Source organism: Cyprinodon variegatus, unplaced genomic scaffold, assembly GCF_000732505.1.
Source record: "Cyprinodon variegatus isolate N-32 unplaced genomic scaffold, C_variegatus-1.0 Scaffold223, whole genome shotgun sequence".
NCBI lineage: Eukaryota > Metazoa > Chordata > Actinopteri > Cyprinodontiformes > Cyprinodontidae > Cyprinodon > Cyprinodon variegatus.
In genome coordinates this window covers 745,077-767,241 of record NW_015150676.1, presented here as the reverse complement: position 1 = coordinate 767,241, position 22,165 = coordinate 745,077, and the positions used below count along the sequence as shown (strand labels likewise).

General features: G+C 35.5%; 1 long non-coding RNA gene across 1 annotated transcript in view; it reads right to left on the bottom strand.

The window, feature by feature from the left end:
- LOC107088587 overlaps positions 1 to 22,165 on the bottom strand; it is a 41,781-nt gene that overhangs the window by 5,988 nt on the left and 13,628 nt on the right. Inside the window, exon 2 of the long non-coding RNA XR_001481383.1 lies at positions 18,383 to 18,462. This is a non-coding gene — a long non-coding RNA (uncharacterized LOC107088587). The remainder of the gene's footprint in view (positions 1 to 18,382; positions 18,463 to 22,165) is intronic.

Genomic DNA, 22,165 nt, shown 5'->3' with positions numbered 1-22,165 from the left:
CTCCCTTTGAACAGGAAGAAACCTCCAGCAGGACCAGGCTCAGTGTGAGCGGCCATCTGCTGAGGCTGACTGGGGTTCAAGGAGACAGAAGCAGACATAGAAAAAGAAGCAGAGATACAAAAGACATCTTAGATTTAGTCTTATTCTTATTTTTAGTCGCATTTTAGTCATTATTATATGTGATAATTTCAGTCAGTTTTAGTCGACTAAAACTCAGAGGTTTTTGCCTAGTTTTAATCAGTTTTATGTTTTAATTTATAAAAAAGTTAACCTTTACAATTTCGAATAACAACCAGATTCTTTACCAGACTGACAGCTCTAGCCTAGATACTACAGTAGCTGGAGATACAATGCTGCCATGCAGTAACTCATTGCTGATGGGAAGCTGATTTCTAAAATTTAAATTAACTTTTTTATGAATGAATCCACTCATTTATAAAAATAAAAAAAAAAGAGTCTCACAGAAGTCGTGAAAATAGCAGATCTAGTTCAATACATCATATTGGTTAATATAGCAGACAAGGTTTTAGACATACAAGGTTTCCATCAAAGCAAATACTGATCTGCTATGAATTATGCATTACACACAGATCAATAACATCTTCATTGCTCCAAAAAAAAGCCAAGAATAAAAACATTCTTCTTTCTATTTTACCAATTTTGGTTTTATTTCTAACAATTTACGCCTTGATTCCTGCTTCTCAGGGGTCAAAGTAGATTTAAATTCAAAGGGGTCTGATATAAATAACCGCACAGAAAACCTTCATAATTTTCTTATAATGCCATGGCAATCTGGACCTAAATATAAAAAATATGTGAACAAAATTGTTAAAATATTCAAATAGATAGAAACAAGAAGAAGATATTCAAAGTTCTGTGTACCTTTTCATCTGGGTCTTTATCTTAAAATGAACAGTATGCAATGAAATATTTTCTTTGGATATAATTTAAGGATTAGTTTTGGTACAAATGAAAGAAGGTTTTGCATCACATCTTGTTAGCTGGAGGAAATAAAATCCTGATAAGCGAAACGATTTCCGCTCTTGGCAGAGGATGATCAGCCACAGTTTGTTTTAGATTTATAAGCAACAGTTCAAAACTTGTTAGCATGGTTTATTATGCGGGTCAATTTGTTAGCTTGTCTTACACATCAGTAGACACATAAAATGATCTTCAAAAAAAAAAAAAAATCAAACATTAAAAAGACTAAAAGTTTAGCTGAAAATTCTTTCCGTAACTTTACCAAACCTCTGCTGATCTCCTTTCGTTAATGACTGCATCGTCTCCATTGTTTAGCAACCTAGCATGTCAGGCCTGCAGCAGAGATGCTAACCCGTTTGTTCCGGAATGCTAAACTATTTAATTCTCTGGCACCCTAAAGTTCCCTATAAACTCAGAAAGAAATGTTGCAGAAGGGTGTTTTTTTTTAAATTAGCCACCATGTCCTCTTAAACTTGATCAGCATGCATATTCTGGTTCTTGGCTTGTGGCATTCCATTAAGGAATCTTCCCAATGTGATCCTTCCATCAGGATAGACTTATCAGAGAAAGACACAAAGTTGGTGAGTTGATTACTTTGTGTGCAGTCTTGGGGGGAGGGAGAACAGCTGAAATTGGAGGGCAAGAGCAGAGCAACACTGTATCCTCCTACACCAATATACACTGTTAATATCAGCATAGACATTAGTGTCTAAAATTTCAATCAGTCATTTCATATCAGACAGCATACTATATATATAAAACAGTAAACTGGTTATCATAGGGGCTCCGTCAAGGAAAGAAATAGTTAAACAGACCCGCCTTGAGCTATGTCTAGTAGAGAAACAGGTCTAGGCACTGAAAAAAAAAGGCCCAAAGCTAACATCTGTAATTGAAGTTGTTAAAAGCAAGAGCCCACTTAATAAATCTCTACAGCATGTTGTAACAACCAAACAGAACCAGGCTAGATAACGCTACAATGATAAGAGAAAGCGGCGGAAAGTAAAATAAGCAGAGTGATGAAAATGTCTCCTGGTATCCTCCAGCAGCCTAAGCCTATAGCAGCATCAGTTTAGAGATAGTTCAGGAAAACTTGAGTCACTCTAACTATAAGCTCTACCAAAGGAAAGCTTAAAGTGTAGTCTTAAAAGTAGACAGGGTGTCTGCCTCATAAAATCAATAACATTCCTGATTTTCTTTTTAGTTTGAATTCTGTTTGGCCCAAAACACCAAAACACTACAGTAATTTGAGTGAGTTTCTTTCCAGACCTGTACAGACCTCAAAAAAGAACCATATAGATCTCAGCAAGAAATACAGAGTGGGAGGAAAATTAAGTGAAGGCAAAGTCAGGCCTTTGGAGACCAAAGCATATTGAAGTCATGACACCCTCCTACTCCCTTGTTAACTAAAACCAAGCTGATATCCTGATGTCTAACCTCCCCTTAACACTCGCTAAGAGGAATAAACTGACATATTAGCTGTTAGCTTTCCATGTCTTCTTGTTAGAGATTTTGGCTCAGCTCCGGTGAATGTCTCAAAAACATGTCGTCTGTTCTGTTTGCTTTGGCGTGAGACATGCAGATGGGAGCTCTTTCTTTAACAAAGAAAAACACCCCACGTAGAAATAATTGGCAATAAGGCTACAAAAGGCAGCAAAATGGATGTTTATATCCTCCTCACCCACTATAACATGCAAACACATTGTTATCAGACAGTCCATTTCATTACCAGCGGTATGTAATATGTAATAAAACCGTTGTCAAGGGAGACCCTGTGCAGTGCCAATAAAAGAGCAGTGATTCCTGCCCACACCAGCCATTTGTTGAATAACTCACATTAATGTAAATGATCCTCCTCCTGGGCAGACTCAAGTTGGACTCAAACATTGGTCAGTTCAATTTAAAAAAGCCATTTGCTTAGAAAGAAAGAAAGAAAGAAAGAAAGAAAGAAAGAAAGAAAGAAAGAAAGAAAGAAAGAAAGAAAGAAAGAAAGAAAGAAAGAAAGAAAGAACGATGGAGGATCTCCTGTGGTTCTCCCATGTCTCTCTAACCTAAACACCTGGTACCAATCCAAATGTAAAGTTATTACATGTATAAACTATCGTTCTATTTGGAATACAGACCTACCCAGACTGAACCACAATGTTGACATGCTGCTATACATTCACACTGACTATTATCCACAACAGCCGTCTTCTTTATCACTGACTTCAAATAACTTTATTGCACTTTAAATTTACTTTACCAATTACATGTCTACAAAAACTTTATATTTTACATGTTATATTGCTTCCATTCTCTGTTGTTGCCAAACAGTTTTGTCAGAGATTATAAATCCCCTGATAGGCTTGGATTTTAAATTATCTGAATCTTACTGACCGGTTTCTACTGATAAGAAGTGCTAAATAATAGGATAAATAGTAGTGTTGTGATCCAATCCTTTCCACTATTTATTCATTTTAATCCATCCTTATTATTAAAATTTTAGGAAAGCAAATCATTATTATTTTACATTATTAAAATGTTTCTTCCTGTGATCCCAGCTGTGCCATTTTCTATCAGCAACAAACTTAAAGGCACATTGACTGCTTTAATTGATTAATATCATAAATTGTGTAAACTCTATTCCCTTAAGTTGAATGGGTTAAATAAAAGAAAATAGGGTTTTTTATTGTTTATTTTTGTTATTTTAAATGTCTGAAATTTCGAGACTGACTGACTTTTTGTTTTCTATCACATTAAATGCACATTGTGTACAAAGTATTGGATACAATGAATATCCTGTTGTGTTTCATGAAGTGTACTTTTGGCCACATGTATAATGGTTTAATGGACATAAGCTTGACCTCTCCTGTTGTCTGAGAAGAGATCATTTCTTTAAAGGTTAAAGGTTAGCCTTGTTTGTGACTGAACTTCTTTTCTCAATTTCCTTTTCATTCCAAATTCACATTTACTAACCATTACACCCATCAGTCAAACATCCATCCATCTACTGCTGGTGCCTATCTCCAGCTGTCTGTGGGTGGGAGGCGGGGTCCATCCTGGACAGGTCTCCGGTCCATCGCAGGGCAAGACAGAGACAAACAGGACAAATAATCATTCACACACACCTAAGGAGACTTTTTTGACTGAGGGAGGAAGCAGGAGTACCCGGAGAGAACACACACATGCACTGGGAGAACATGCAAACTCCATGCAGAAAGACCCCGGGCCAGAAATCAAACCCAGAACCTTCTTGCTGCCTGGCAGCAGTGCTACCCACTGCATCACTGAGCAGCCCTAACACTCCAGTATTCATACACTGACACATTACTCCACAGGTCAGTGGGGCTTCAGTGCCTTCCCATAGGCACATTTTGTGTGGGAAAGTGGGATGACATTTGACAAACTTCTTATTGGAAGAGAACATTTTCCTCCATTGTGCCAAAGCTGCTCTGAGTCCTGCTCATAAATATCTGCTCCCTGCTCATATTTTATCAATTTCTCTTCCCTATAATAATCCAGCTCTAACATCACCCTGTCCCCAACACAGTATGTCTACTATGCCTCCCCTGGATTTAAACTTATTTTAAATGAAATGAAGTAAAGGTCATATTATTTGACAGTAAGGACATCGTTCTCTTTAACTGTTTTAACTGCCACCTGTGCCAACTAAGTTACACAACAATGTCAGGTTAGAAATGACACTGAGCGCTGAAGAACAAAACAAATCATGGAGTTGAGATAACAGGAAGCCAATCTCGCCTTTTTTTCAATCGATTTTACTGTATTGTTTCCACTTAGCAGCTAAAAGTTATTTTTTTCTCTAAGCTTTCTGCCTAATTCACACCTAGACATGTAGTGTCCTCTGAGTGGGAGCCTTTCCCTATTATGTCCTGTTTTGCAGCATCCTATATGATAAGAATGTTGAATTCTAGCAACTAGTTACACTTTAATACAGCACCTTTCCATTATAAACAAGATTATAAAGGCCTTCACATAGAAATGATAAACAGTAAAGCAAGATTGAAAAGAAAAAAGAGGAAATTAAATAATATAAATACAATAACACTGAGATCCCAAGGTAAGCTTTAAATAAGAGGTTATTTTAAAAAAAGTTCAGACTGTAAACAGAACATAATAACCATGAGAAACCAAGTTCCTCATACTGCAACACGCTTAAAAAAAGAGCAAGATTTATATCTCTTCCTTCAGACTAGGAATAGATTTGGGTTGGAGGATCAGAGGATGCCAGGTGGAGTGTGTGCCTTTAATAAGTCAGGGATGTAGGAAGGAGCTGGACCATGGAACTCTGGATTTTATATACAATTCTAAAATGAATAGATATCTGACCATTAAAAACAGCAGTAATGTGAGATCGTCTAATATTGTTAGTTAAGAGTTAGAGCTTTGTGTTTCAATAGTGTAGAGCTGAAGAAATAGAAGCTGGAATAATCCTTCGGAGTAAATGTTTTAAAACCAACATTATAAGAAAGTAATGTTTTTCAAACTATAAGCGCTACATTACTGCAAGTAATATCTTAATCTAATGTAAAGATACTTTCTCTATACCAGCAGAATGGCTACGTCAAGGTTTCCACAGGTCATTAAAAATCATTAAAAGTAATTAAATTATTAATTTTTAAATTAAGGTCTTAATTGGCATTAACATTCATTAAATGTGATTATTGTACATTTAAAATGCATTCTTTAAAAAATAAAAGTTTATAAAAACAATTTCGATATTATATCGCGAATTATTTGTGCAGAACTGCTTCCGGTTGATCATAAAGCCCTTTGTTCAGAAAAGAAGCTCGAGGCAGAGAAAAAGCTAGAGAATAGGAAAATGCTCATTATTAACACAAGTAGCTGGAAAACGAGAATTCAGGAAATGGCTGCAGCCTGTACACGGTAAAGATGACGAAGGATATATGTATATATATATATATATATATATATATATATATATATATATATATATATATNAAGAATAAAAACATTCTTCTTTCTATTTTACCAATTTTGGTTTTATTTCTAACAATTTACGCCTTGGTTCCTGCTTCTCAGGGGTCAAAGTAGATTTAAATTCAAAGGGGTCTGATATAAATAACCGCACAGAAAACCTTCATAATTTTCTTATAATGCCATGGCAATCTGGACCTAAATATAAAAAATATGTGAACAAAATTGTTAAAATATTCAAATAGATAGAAACAAGAAGAAGATATTCAAAGTTCTGTGTACCTTTTCATCTGGGTCTTTATCTTAAAATGAACAGTATGCAATGAAATATTTTCTTTGGATATAATTTAAGGATTAGTTTTGGTAGAAATGAAAGAAGGTTTTGCATCACATCTTGTTAGCTGGAGGAAATATAATCCTGATAAGCGAAACGATTTCCGCTCTTGGCAGAGGATGATCAGCCACAGTTTGTTTTAGATTTATAAGCAACAGTTCAAAACTTGTTAGCATGGTTTATTATGCGGGTCAATTTGTTAGCTTGTCTTACACATCAGTAGACACATAAAATGATCTTCAAAAAAAAAAAAAAATCAAACATTAAAAAGACTAAAAGTTTAGCTGAAAATTCTTTCCGTAACTTTACCAAACCTCTGCTGATCTCCTTTCGTTAATGACTGCATCGTCTCCATTGTTTAGCAACCTAGCATGTCAGGCCTGCAGCAGAGATGCTAACCCGTTTGTTCCGGAATGCTAAACTATTTAATTCTCTGGCACCCTAAAGTTCCCTATAAACTCAGAAAGAAATGTTGCAGAAGGGTGTTTTTTTTTAAATTAGCCACCATGTCCTCTTAAACTTGATCAGCATGCATATTCTGGTTCTTGGCTTGTGGCATTCCATTAAGGAATCTTCCCAATGTGATCCTTCCATCAGGATAGACTTATCAGAGAAAGACACAAAGTTGGTGAGTTGATTACTTTGTGTGCAGTCTTGGGGGGAGGGAGAACAGCTGAAATTGGAGGGCAAGAGCAGAGCAACACTGTATCCTCCTACACCAATATACACTGTTAATATCAGCATAGACATTAGTGTCTAAAATTTCAATCAGTCATTTCATATCAGACAGCATACTATATATATAAAACAGTAAACTGGTTATCATAGGGGCTCCGTCAAGGAAAGAAATAGTTAAACAGACCCGCCTTGAGCTATGTCTAGTAGAGAAACAGGTCTAGGCACTGAAAAAAAAAGGCCCAAAGCTAACATCTGTAATTGAAGTTGTTAAAAGCAAGAGCCCACTTAATAAATCTCTACAGCATGTTGTAACAACCAAACAGAACCAGGCTAGATAACGCTACAATGATAAGAGAAAGCGGCGGAAAGTAAAATAAGCAGAGTGATGAAAATGTCTCCTGGTATCCTCCAGCAGCCTAAGCCTATAGCAGCATCAGTTTAGAGATAGTTCAGGAAAACTTGAGTCTCTCTAACTATAAGCTCTACCAAAGGAAAGCTTAAATTGTAGTCTTAAAAGTAGACAGGGTGTCTGCCTCATAAAATCAATAACATTCCTGATTTTCTTTTTAGTTTGAATTCTGTTTGGCCCAAAACACCAAAACACTACAGTAATTTGAGTGAGTTTCTTTCCAGACCTGTACAGACCTCAAAAAAGAACCATATAGATCTCAGCAAGAAATACAGAGTGGGAGGAAAATTAAGTGAAGGCAAAGTCAGGCCTTTGGAGACCAAAGCATATTGAAGTCATGACACCCTCCTACTCCCTTGTTAACTAAAACCAAGCTGATATCCTGATGTCTAACCTCCCCTTAACACTCGCTAAGAGGAATAAACTGACATATTAGCTGTTAGCTTTCCATGTCTTCTTGTTAGAGATTTTGGCTCAGCTCCGGTGAATGTCTCAAAAACATGTCGTCTGTTCTGTTTGCTTTGGCGTGAGACATGCAGATGGGAGCTCTTTCTTTAACAAAGAAAAACACCCCACGTAGAAATAATTGGCAATAAGGCTACAAAAGGCAGCAAAATGGATGTTTATATCCTCCTCACCCACTATAACATGCAAACACATTGTTATCAGACAGTCCATTTCATTACCAGCGGTATGTAATATGTAATAAAACCGTTGTCAAGGGAGACCCTGTGCAGTGCCAATAAAAGAGCAGTGATTCCTGCCCACACCAGCCATTTGTTGAATAACTCACATTAATGTAAATGATCCTCCTCCTGGGCAGACTCAAGTTGGACTCAAACATTGGTCAGTTCAATTTAAAAAAGCCATTTGCTTAGAAAGAAAGAAAGAAAGAAAGAAAGAAAGAAAGAAAGAAAGAAAGAAAGAAAGAAAGAAAGAAAGAAAGAAAGAAAGAAAGAAAGAAAGAACGATGGAGGATCTCCTGTGGTTCTCCCATGTCTCTCTAACCTAAACACCTGGTACCAATCCAAATGTAAAGTTATTACATGTATAAACTATCGTTCTATTTGGAATACAGACCTACCCAGACTGAACCACAATGTTGACATGCTGCTATACATTCACACTGACTATTATCCACAACAGCCGTCTTCTTTATCACTGACTTCAAATAACTTTATTGCACTTTAAATTTACTTTACCAATTACATGTCTACAAAAACTTTATATTTTACATGTTATATTGCTTCCATTCTCTGTTGTTGCCAAACAGTTTTGTCAGAGATTATAAATCCCCTGATAGGCTTGGATTTTAAATTATCTGAATCTTACTGACCGGTTTCTACTGATAAGAAGTGCTAAATAATAGGATAAATAGTAGTGTTGTGATCCAATCCTTTCCACTATTTATTCATTTTAATCCATCCTTATTATTAAAATTTTAGGAAAGCAAATCATTATTATTTTACATTATTAAAATGTTTCTTCCTGTGATCCCAGCTGTGCCATTTTCTATCAGCAACAAACTTAAAGGCACATTGACTGCTTTAATTGATTAATATCATAAATTGTGTAAACTCTATTCCCTTAAGTTGAATGGGTTAAATAAAAGAAAATAGGGTTTTTTATTGTTTATTTTTGTTATTTTAAATGTCTGAAATTTCGAGACTGACTGACTTTTTGTTTTCTATCACATTAAATGCACATTGTGTACAAAGTATTGGATACAATGAATATCCTGTTGTGTTTCATGAAGTGTACTTTTGGCCACATGTATAATGGTTTAATGGACATAAGCTTGACCTCTCCTGTTGTCTGAGAAGAGATCATTTCTTTAAAGGTTAAAGGTTAGCCTTGTTTGTGACTGAACTTCTTTTCTCAATTTCCTTTTCATTCCAAATTCACATTTACTAACCATTACACCCATCAGTCAAACATCCATCCATCTACTGCTGGTGCCTATCTCCAGCTGTCTGTGGGTGGGAGGCGGGGTCCATCCTGGACAGGTCTCCGGTCCATCGCAGGGCAAGACAGAGACAAACAGGACAAATAATCATTCACACACACCTAAGGAGACTTTTTTGACTGAGGGAGGAAGCAGGAGTACCCGGAGAGAACACACACATGCACTGGGAGAACATGCAAACTCCATGCAGAAAGACCCCGGGCCAGAAATCAAACCCAGAACCTTCTTGCTGCCTGGCAGCAGTGCTTCCCACTGCATCACTGAGCAGCCCTAACACTCCAGTATTCATACACTGACACATTACTCCACAGGTCAGTGGGGCTTCAGTGCCTTCCCATAGGCACATTTTGTGTGGGAAAGTGGGATGACATTTTACAAACTTCTTATTGGAAGAGAACATTTTCCTCCATTGTGCCAAAGCTGCTCTGAGTCCTGCTCATAAATATCTGCTCCCTGCTCATATTTTATCAATTTCTCTTCCCTATAATAATCCAGCTCTAACATCACCCTGTCCCCAACACAGTATGTCTACTATGCCTCCCCTGGATTTAAACTTATTTTAAATGAAATGAAGTAAAGGTCATATTATTTGACAGTAAGGACATCGTTCTCTTTAACTGTTTTAACTGCCACCTGTGCCAACTAAGTTACACAACAATGTCAGGTTAGAAATGACACTGAGCGCTGAAGAACAAAACAAATCATGGAGTTGAGATAACAGGAAGCCAATCTCGCCTTTTTTTCAATCGATTTTACTGTATTGTTTCCACTTAGCAGCTAAAAGTTATTTTTTTCTCTAAGCTTTCTGCCTAATTCACACCTAGACATGTAGTGTCCTCTGAGTGGGAGCCTTTCCCTATTATGTCCTGTATTGCAGCATCCTATATGATAAGAATGTTGAATTCTAGCAACTAGTTACACTTTAATACAGCACCTTTCCATTATAAACAAGATTATAAAGGCCTTCACATAGAAATGATAAACAGTAAAGCAAGATTGAAAAGAAAAAAGAGGAAATTAAATAATATAAATACAATAACACTGAGATCCCAAGGTAAGCTTTAAATAAGAGGTTATTTTAAAAAAAGTTCAGACTGTAAACAGAACATAATAACCATGAGAAACCAAGTTCCTCATACTGCAACACGCTTAAAAAAAGAGCAAGATTTATATCTCTTCCTTCAGACTAGGAATAGATTTGGGTTGGAGGATCAGAGGATGCCAGGTGGAGTGTGTGCCTTTAATAAGTCAGGGATGTAGGAAGGAGCTGGACCATGGAACTCTGGATTTTATATTCAATTCTAAAATGAATAGATATCTGACCATTAAAAACAGCAGTAATGTGAGATCGTCTAATATTGTTAGTTAAGAGTTAGAGCTTTGTGTTTCAATAGTGTAGAGCTGAAGAAATAGAAGCTGGAATAATCCTTCAGAGTAAATGTTTTAAAACCAACATTATAAGAAAGTAATGTTTTTCAAACTATAAGCGCTACATTACTGCAAGTAATATCTTAATCTAATGTAAAGATACTTTCTCTATACCAGCAGAATGGCTACGTCAAGGTTGCTTTAAAAATCATTAAAAGTAATTAAATTATTATTTTTTAAATTAAGGCCTTAATTGGCATTAACAGTTATTAAATGTGATTATTGTACCTTTAAAATGCATTCTTTAAAAAAAAAAAAAAAGTTTATAAAAACAATTTTGATATTATATTGCGATTTATTTGTGCAGAACTGCTTCCGGTTGATCATAAAGCCCTTTGTTCAGAAAAAAAGGAGAAAAAGCTAGAAAGTAGAAAATGCTCATTTCAACACAAGTATCTGGAAAACGAGAATTCAGGAAATGGGTCATGGGTAGAGGTTTATGGCATAAAATCATTTCTAAGAGGATATAAAGAGCATTAAAAAGCATTAAATTAAAGTTACTTACTCCTGCATAAACCCTGCACGTATTATTATTGTTATTTACAAAAAGACGTAGAAAAATATGAATTTTGTTCACAATTTTTCATATGATGCAAACTGGGACCCTTGGTGTTATTATTTTTTACCACTAACTGATCTGTAAACAGGGACACAGTCTACACTTCATAGTTGGGCTGGATGTTAACATGTTGTGTATAAAAAAAACAACACTTTTTTAAGAGAAATGTAATGTAATAGCCTCTCTATTAGAAACCGGTTTAATTAATTTATCATCATAAATTGTGTAGATTATGTTTCCTTGTGTGGGATGGGTTAAATAAAAGAAAATTGTTTTTTTTTTATTGTTTATTTTTGTTATTTTAAATGTCTGAAATGTCGAGACTGACTGACTTTCTGTTATCTATCACATTAAAAGACTGATTTATTTTATTTTTTCATGTTTTTCTTTGCTAGCATATTTGCAGGTTTTTATCCAAGCCTTGTTTCTTGTGATGTATTTCAGAAATAGAGACCTCCTTTAGGATATTTTGCTGAATTTGCTGTCCTGGTCTGAGGAATGAGGATGAAGACCTGAATGATACGGTTCAGTGCGGGAAAAAATATATATATATATATGAAAAGAAGGAAAAAAACTGTACATGACAGGGAAACACAAAAACAACCTTAAAACCTGACATGCCACTGCAGAAACAATCTGCTAAATGACAGAAGAAACCCAGGAAAGACCTTATTTACACTGTCCTTCACGCAACCGTGCCCCAGCCAACACAAAAACGCAACATTTTAGAAAGAAAACAAATTTCTGATCATAAAAAAGAAACACAGATAAAAGAAATGTTTATTATTTGGGCAAAAAAGTTCCTTTTTTAAGGATTTTATAGAATTTCTTTTAAGCTTATATGTGAAATTGTAAACAAGCTCAAAGTAATTTCTTTACTTGCAAAAATAATCCTTTTTTTTAATATATACTTTAAAAAAAAAGTGGACAGACCAAACTTATATAAGACTATCCTCGCTGGCAGAAGGCTGTGTTCCTTCAGAACCAGAACATTTCACCACAAAACCGTTTCTTCCCACCTGCTACTCGCCACATCAACATGACTGAGGTCTTCTAATGGCACTGGAGAAAAACAATCTCCATATCTTTAATATCTGATCCAGTTTATCATTTCTTTCCTTTTCTACTTTTTATAAACGGCATTTTAAACAGCTGGCATTGGTTTATTCTAATGTTTTTAATTCCCATATATATTTATGCTAATAATGTGTTTGCTCGCCTGTGTTTAGCACCTAAAACCAAAATAATTCCTTGTCTGTGTTAAAACATTACTGAGCAGTAAATTATTTTAAAAATCTAATTCTGATAATGTCAATACATGATTTTTATTTTATTTTTTTTTAGCAGAATAAGCTAAGTTAACTCTTGATTTGTCTGTTTTTAATACAGGCATTTATTTCCATAGAGAAGAGAAGGATTGTGATAGACAGGAGTTAAACTGGTTGATCCACTGCTTCACTCAGAACAACCTGGAGCTAAAGCCACACTAAACAGCAGAGCTGTACCACTGATGGACCCAAACAATGCTTCCCCTCTACAATCCTAAACCCTACCAGGTCTGCTTTGGTTCACTCTGGGTTCCTCAGACCTACTCTTTCTTGGGACCTGGCATGGTCCTCATTAATGGTTTGTAATGTTCTCAGATATGCATGAAAACTACTTCTGGAAAGGATAAGCATAACTTGCCAAAAGCTTTTATCCAAGCCAAAGCTCCTTTAAAAGATGATCATTCATTGATTTTTCCTTTAATATCTCTTTGTGATGGGAAACCAGCACGTTTGGATCAACTTGAGTTATTCCAGAGATGTGTTGAAAGCCACTGGAATTCATTGCTTTTTCTGCCAAAATGTTTGTTTATATCTGAGCCTTCATGTATAATTTTGACCCTGTAAGATTAGAAAATCCAAAATATATTTTAAAATTATCCGCCAAGACCATTGTTATCTGGGAATGAAGGGAAATTCGAAACTTTTGGAGAGCAATAAAAAATACTGCAGAACATCTTGTCTCAAAGAATGTTGCACTGGATCCGGTTTTCCTAATTTTAGGATTGTATCGAAAAAAAATACTTTGTTTATAAAATATAAACAATTATTGATTGATATTTGTCTACTACAAGATAAAAGACTTATAGCACTATTCTGGAAAAAATACGGACCAAGTATCAAAGAATGGATCAGGCAAATGCTGAAGAATTTACCTGTGGAACACATAACATCTCTCCAAAAGGGGAAAAGTGAATTATTTGAAAATATTTGTAAGCAGATGTAAGCAGATTTCTGACTTTTTTCTCAGAATTCTGACTTTAATCTCAGAATTCTCACTTTTTTTCAGAATTCTGACTGATTTCTGACAATAAAAAAGTCTGAATTCTGAGAAAAAAGTCAGATTTTTGAGATCAAAGTCAGAATTCTGAGAAAAAAATCAGAATTCTGACTTTTTTCCCAAACTAAACTGAAATAAAATTTTAAAATCAGTACACATTTTTTATTTTTTTTTTTTCCGATGGCCCTAATCCTCTTCCGTAGTTGAGGAGGAAGAAGTCAGCTAAAGAAAAACATTTATGTCGGACCAAAAGGTTAAACAAGGTAGACTCAGCAATGGACTTTTATCTTCTGTATCTCCAAAGGAATCTATGCAGATATGTGCCAGAGAGGGCGTTTGTTGATGTTGTTTATTGTATTGGTTCTATGGCAGATACATCTGTAAGAAAAAAAATACAATAGAATAACTGTTAAAAAAAATATCAGCAAGGACAAAAAAAACTGACCCTGTTTGTAAAATAAAAAACTCATCACTAAGTAATAAACTTGGTCTAAAAAGTCATTAACAGCCCTGAATTAGTAAGCCGCTCATGCCAATGATGGCCGGGTTCATTATAGAGGACATGTTGGAGAACTAAAGGAAAGGAGCAGTGGATGCTGGAGGGGCCGTTTGGGAGATTTAGGAGCACTCTTGTTGAGCCACTTGGGGACGGAAATGTCAAAAACAAAAATAATAGTAATTATCTTTGTTAATCTTTAAACATGCAAACATTTTACCATCTGAAAAACCAGGTGGACTGATTATTAATGTAAAACTGTCAAAATAGATCCTATCAGTGGTTCGAGTGGGAATAGGATGGCATGGAAACAAACACTTCTTAACCCTGAGATATACTTACATCCACACGCATTTGCAGAAAAAGGAAAATAACTTTTAGGAAGACAGATAGAGGATTCATCGTTCAGCGGCTTCTTCTCCTCTTTGGATGCAATGCGAGAGACAAAGGCATGGGATAGGGTTGGACAGCAGACATTTCTAAGCCATAGGGGTTCAATGCCCCAAGCCACATTCAGTGACCATGACACAATGTGCCCCCTGCGGTGTGAGCGGACGCCGTGGAATAATACTAGACCAGGGAAAAGCTGCACAACCACAGGGGTGGACTGTTGTGACACAAAATGGCTGAGTGGAGGGAGGCCGTGGCATGAAATGACATTTGTCAGAGAGACATTAGCTAACTTTGTGGGGGGTCAAAGTGGGGGAACTCTTACATTGACCTGCTTGATGCTCTGTCCCAGTAATGAAAGGATGTGCGAATAGAGAATTTATTCAATAAACACTTTATATCTTTAACTGATTTTATGTTTCAGATGAAAACGTTTACCATTCCTGGGAAACTAATGCATTTCAATGTGAAACTGATCTCATTGTTTCAAAGCAAATTCTGTTAACAGCTTTAACCTTTGTGTCCAAATGATAAAAAATGGAGGAGAAATCCACCAAGTTACCTCTTTATATATCACGTTTCTAAGAATCGGTTACCTCAGCGGTGCATACAGTAGCTTTTCAGGGTGATTAGCCTAGCTGCTTCAAACATGACGCGGTGGAACAGAATGAGACAGAGAGACAGTGCCCACCCCTGGGGGGTCCGGCAGGGCCGCGTTTCCCCCTATGGAGCTGGGCCACTGCCCACTGAGTTTCCCATGACCATTCATTTTGGGAGAGCTTGGAATGATGACGGCTTCTGAAGGCCAGAAACAATAAACAGCAAAAAAAGCAGGTGCAGAAATATGAATCTGAGCTTCAGAGCTTTCATCCTGTTTATTTCATTTTCTGGGGGGGGGATACAGTATATTCCCAAGTCTCTAAAGCCATCTAGACCCAGACATCGATTCTGCTTGTGTTATATTCACTGTCACCCCATCCTAAACAAAACTAAACAATGGTATTTCTTTTTTTTATGTATTTCAATTCCCAAACCTTTACCTCAAACTCTGTGTTTTCTGTTATTTCCTGTCCTGCAGGTGATTGTGATTCATTACGGTTTGAAGCAAACAGAACAACCTGAGGAACAACAAGAACCCAACATCTGGTAAGACCTTCAGTCACTGCAGCAGCTTTTTTATTGTTTATTTTTCTACTTTGAATAACAACCATTTCAGTGGCGCTCAGTGGACAGAGTAGTCGCCTTGCGCTTTGATTCCAGCTGCTGATTGTTGATGTTCTCCTGTGCTTCTGACCTGTACGGGTGGAGGAATGAGCATCTGCCGGTACGCGGCATTGGGTGGTTGACCTGGTCTACGTAGACGCTGCTTTATACATAGACGTCACTTTGATTTTCTTCAAGTTATTCATATAAAAAAGCACCACGAATTATAAAAAAGTTAAACTAAGGGGAGAACTGGAGGATGAGTTGAAATGTTAAAAGCTGAACTTCATGATGGTTTTATTTCTTTTTTTTTCTGTCGGTTGGTTTTCCCATTAGGACTTATGTCAAAGTAAAATGGTTTGTTGCATAAGTGGTGTTTTGTAAGATTTGTAATAAGCGAAGTGGGAACAGTGATGGGCCTGCCTTGCTTATTTGGTTTTCTATTTTTATCAGGAAGAGGTGTCAGCAGACTGGAGTGTAATCTCACCGCGGCCCTGACTACTTATTGGCTGCTCTGTGTTGCCATGAAAAGTTCATTAGCTTGAGATATTTCAACACGGATTTGCCTTTAAGGCGCTCATACACCGTCACATCAAAACCCCTTGGTAACTAAAACAAGGAGGCGACCAATGAGAACGCTTTCTGCAAATAAAAGCAGCCAAAGTGCCTCCTAATAGGCTTCTTCTCTCAGCCAGTTAAAATACAGACTTTAAAAGCAACATGTCTGAACTCCAGCTCTAATCTTCATTTATTCATTGATTTATAGAGAAACAAGAAGAATGAATAGGAGATTTTGTTAGGATTAAATGGTTGAATAGAATCCTTCCAGCACTAGAAGACTGGTTTAGATTGTTTTAGATATATCTAAATTAGAAAGGTTGACTTTATCTTTAAGAATCCATAGGGGGAAAGATGTAATAATATTTGGAATTAATGGTTTGGGTTTCAGAAAATATTTTTTTATAATAACCTTCTTGGTGCTCTGTCTCGACCTTCTTGAATTGGAAACTTGCTCTTCTTTAAGAATAAGTAAATAGATTCTTCAGCTCCCTGTTAAAGCCACCATGTTTCACTTCAACAGATATTTATAGTTTGGTTCTTTTTTTTTTTTTTTTCATTTTTCTGGCTTTTGTTTTTATTTTGATTAAATATAATTTTTTATTCATGTTAAACCTAAAGTAGAACAGATTTTCTGGGTAAAACTGACTGTGTTTTCATCCTTTTCAATAAGAAATGAATTGGAAAAATTAAAAAAAACTAAAGCTCCACAGTTATCTGTTTGTCCAACCTGCACATATTAACTCTCCAACTGTAAACAAGCACACATTTAGCTGCTGTATGAAATTCGATTTAACTGCTTCTAAATCACTCTGCTTACAAATGTAATAAAACAAATCATGCTTCTTATAAATTGCAAAGATTTTCATGGACGCCAGCGACCAGCCTGTCCTACGACACCAGAATGAGGCTGAAAACGGATCATTTCATCACAAACTCACATTCTGACTTCAGGCAGTTTCCTTAAATGCTCTTTTAAATGTTCCACTTTGTGTTTCTGTTTGATTATATAGAAAATAGGTGATTTTATAAAAAAATACTTTGTGTGTTGGGTGTGGTTATGTCATTATTTATCCTTATTTAAAAAAAAAAAACTGGTTCATATTTTCCACAAGAAAAAACAAATAAAGGTCAAATAAATAAAGAAATACGTAAACATCTCTTTTTAATTTGAAATAAAATAGTAGATTTATTTTATAAGGCAGAAGCTCCAATAAACCTTATTTCCCAAACATCAAGCAGCAGCTTAAGTTAAATTTAAATGCCAACATTTTAGTTTGCTTGGTTTTTTGTCACCAGAACCAACACAAACCCATGTCAGTGCCGCTAACATCCACTAAAGCAGAGGTGCCAAAAGTATTCAGGTTTTTAACTCCAGTAGAAATATAAATCCTACTTTCTAAGCAAAAACAGGGACTTGTTTTTGGTCCTCTCTATAAAGCCTGGAAATCAACCCTAATTCTGACATTTTGAATTGAAAAAGCTTCCTGGATGGGAAACAAAACGTCTTCAAACTTGGAAACAAAGTCCAGCGGGTTGTTTTATTAACTCTTTTCTAGAAATCCTGCTGCTTAGAAACACTTTTATAGAAGTTAGAGAATCAACTTCAGCTTTCTACTCCAGTAAAAGTGTAAATGTACTATTTTTAAAACTACTTAAAGTATAAAAGTCAAAGTAATGCAGGAATAAATGTTAAGGACGGAAGCTTTACTGCTCTACCCTATTAAAGGAACATTTTTCTACAATTCTGGATGAAAACTTCCTTAGACTTCATTTTCTTAGTTTTATTACTAATTGTAACATTATCACATTTAACTTTGCATCATGTTGAAAAATAATTTATTTTGGTATTTGACAAAGAACAAGCAAATTATTTAGATGGTTTTTATTGTTTTAAATACTAACAGGCCACAATGAAAATAAGCTTCAATGAAAAAACTACAGTCTATTTTTAAAAATTTAACTAGAAGAAGTAAAAAGTTGTCTAAAAATAGTTATTCTAAGATAGTATAGATAGCAGACATTTCTAGTAAGGAAGTAAAGGAACGGAGCATTTGTACTTTCACATCTCACAACTCAAGGTTCTTTGGAACAGAATCACCAAATCATCTTCATACCTTAACGGGTTAAAAAGAAGCGTATCCACCGTCATCCAGATCCCTCTTGGTTGATGTTCATCTCAGCCAGATTTTACCTGCTTATATAAATATAAAAAAACGAATCAGTCCTAAAATAATTTAGCTTGACAGAAAGATCATCCAGATATGAGCTTAAAGTAAAGGAGAAATGATTCCATCAGACCTGACTGCCGTTCAGATCCTCCATTATAAACACTAGTTAGCCTAAGCCTAAACCCCCCAAAAAACAAACACATTATTACTGATGTATCTATGTGATTTATTTTGGCAATATCTAGAAAGATATACATAGATCATGCATAAATACTGTAGATCAGTTATGCTCTTACTTTTAAATCCATCCCAATTATTAGTTTAGGTTAAACTGTAAATATTGATAAACAATTAAATAAAAAACCTTATTTTAAATAGCTATATTTCTTTTCCTGTAAACTCATTTGCTAATTAAATATTTCGACCCCCAAAATACGATGATATTATGCGCCTCAAATAAAAGATAGCGGAGGTTTTTCTTATTTTAAAAGCAATCATTTTATTCCTTTGGCTGATCATTTTACCTCAATTTAAAGAAACTTTAACTTCAGTTTTTACTGTGATGGTCAAAAGATTTTTTTAAAGGAACAGTAAAAAACAGCATCACCTGCATAAATAGATGAATGGCATGTTTGTTCTTTAACAGATAACTAGGACTCATGTAGAAGCCGTGAGTTCATGGTAAAAAAACAACATGGAGCCAAACAAAGATGTTCAGCTTGTGCTGTGCACTGATCCAGAGCTCAGGCTTTATTTAGAGACTCGCTCTCAATACCAGACAAACTTCCTCAGGTCAACTAGTCCTACATTCAACAGCATTAAACCATAAAAAAAAGCAGCAACTGGGAATTTTGGCATTTAATGTAATTAGTTATTGATTTCTGCTTTTGTTTGCTGCGGAGAAAACATGAGTGTTTGACAAAGAAGAGGAGCATAAATTATTAATACTAGATTATCATTTTAACAGAGCGCATTTTTACCTCCATGTTTTTATACGTTTGTTCTAAATTCCTAGTATTTTGTTGGAAGGTAGGGAAGAAAAACTGGGACAGAAAGCGGATTTTTATTTATTATCTTGGTGATATTAACAGTTATACTCTGTAAACTTGTTCTAACTTGTTTTAAATTCTAACATCAGTGCTTAGTGATTATTCTCTTACATTCAGGGGGTGGCAGAGATATTGTTCTTCATTTTGTTTTCACAGTGATAACAGATTAACCGATGGCATAGAAAGGCATCTATGGACAGGATGCTGATCACTTTGGGAACATGAAGGTCATCATCGGGACATAACATCACCACAGTGTTTTAGATATATTTAAATTAGAAAAGTTGACATTCTCTTAAAGAACTCAGAGGGAAAAATGTTTTAATATTTGGAATTAATGGAATTAATCTGTAATCCCATTCAGAGATGATTTTTTTTCGTAATACTTATTTCATAACCTTATTGGTGCTCTGTCTCGACCTTATTGAATTGGAAAAAAGACTAGAAACTTGCTCTTTTTTTAAGAATTAAAAGAGATTTTGCAGCTCCCTGTTAAAGCCACCATGTTTTATTTCAACAGATATTTATAGTTTGGTTCTGTTTTTTTTTTTATTCATTTTTCTGGCTTTTGTTTTTGTTTTGATTAAATATATTTTTTTAATTAATGTTTAACACCTAAAGTAGAACTTATTTTCTGTGTAAAACTGACTGTTTTCATCCTTTTTCACTAAGAAATGAATGGAAAAATACAAAAACGAATATTCCACAGTTATGTGTTTGTCCAACCTGCACATATTAACTCTCCAACTGTAAACAAGCACACATTTAGCTGCTGTATGAAATTCGATTTAACTGCTTCTAAATCACTCTGCTTACAAATGTAATAAAACAAATCATGCTTCTTATAAATTGCAAAGATTTTCATGGACGCCAGCGACCAGCCTGTCCTACGACACCAGAATGAGGCTGAAAACGGATCATTTCATTACAAACTAAGGTTCTGACTTCAGACAGTTTGCTTAAATGCTCTTTTAAATGTTCCACTTTGTGTTTCTGTTTGATTAGATAGAAAATAGGTGATTTTATAAAAAAAATACTTTGGGTGTTGGGTGTGATTATGTCATTATTCATCCTTAATAAAAAAAAAAACAACAAAAAAACTGGTTCATATTTTCCACAAGAAAAAACAAATAAAGGTCAAATAAATAAAAATAAAAAAACAATAACATCCCTTTTTAGTGTTTGATGAATATCAATTTTTATTATTGTTAAACCTAAAGAACTGATTTTGTGTGTAAAAATGACTGTTTTCATCCTTTTCAATAAGAAATAAATAGAAAAATAACACGAAAGCTCCACGGTTATGTGTTTGTCCAACCTGCACATATTTAACTCTCTAACTGTAAACAAGCACACATTTAGCTGCTGTATGAAAATAAGATTTGATAATAAGATCCCATTTTTTGTTGGTCGTTTGAAGCGATAGATGAGAATTGTTCTGTTTTTATTGCTGTAAATGTTAACGGTTGCTGAAGTGATAGTGAAAGTTAAAGCTGCGTCCGGATGTTAACGGTGAGCTCGTGTTTTCCCTGGTTTCCCTGCGGTACGGCAGAATTCCAGTAAATTTCCATGTGTCTCAGCAAACAGGACAAGCCTAGATCTGTACAGTGAGTAGAGCACAATGCATATGAGTATATCAGTCCCCTCTGCTGCTTATTTACCAGCTCTGTGACAGACTGGATCTGAAGATAAACTAGGGCAAACCTCTGTAGGCTTTGTTATATCCCAAACTCTCTGGTGAGAAGAAGCCAAGGTGTAGAACTACTCTAAATATGTTTTTGCTTCTTGAGAAAGAACAGGAATCATCAAGTAGAACACATCCATGCAGTGAAGGCCATAATGTGCAGACAGATACTTTCTCTGCAATACTGAGTTGAAATAGGAGCAGCTAGCTCGCTGCGTCCTCTAGGGTTAGGAGCTAAAGGTGTCACAGACTTCCTGGAATTATTGGTTCTTTCTATAGAATCATAAAAATAAAACATTTTTAGACGCATATTTTTACCCTGGAACTGTAGAAGGAGCAGTAAAGTTTCAGGCTGTGAGTCCAGAAGGTTCCACACTAATTCTCTTTATCTGTTGTTTTTATTTTTATTATGACAGAACATGCACTTGTGGTTTTGGAAGGACTTTGATGTTTTTGGACTATTTAAAGCTGAACTATTTGAAGTTGAAACTTCTCCTTCAGTCTGCCAACTGTACGCATCTGAACAGAAGAGCTTCTCTAAACATCATAAATGCATCGGCCTGTTGTTCATTACTCCTTTGCTTTATGCTCTGACTCCAACTAAAAGGTTTGTTTTTTTCCTCTTTGACCTTAAAATTATCCAGATGACTTTTTTCTTTTACGTCTGTTTCCAATTTTCTGAAGAGGGAGAAGCAGAAGCTGGGATTGCACAGGTGACATTTGGTATTCGCTGCAAACCTCTGCAGATTTCTACTCAGAGATTCTATTCTTGTTACTGCTGGGATCTTACTGCTCTCCCACTTTCTCTCTTGCTGACTGTTTCATTTTTTCTACCCATGGACTGTGAGGGATTTTGCTGTCCATGGGACCACTCTTGTTCAGTGATTCCCTCAGTTCCATCTGCCCTCATCAGTCTTTAACATTCCAACTACATTTCAGTTTGTCCCGTATAACCAGTAGGCCTACTCTAGTTGAGGGGAGGATGGCATTCCCTTT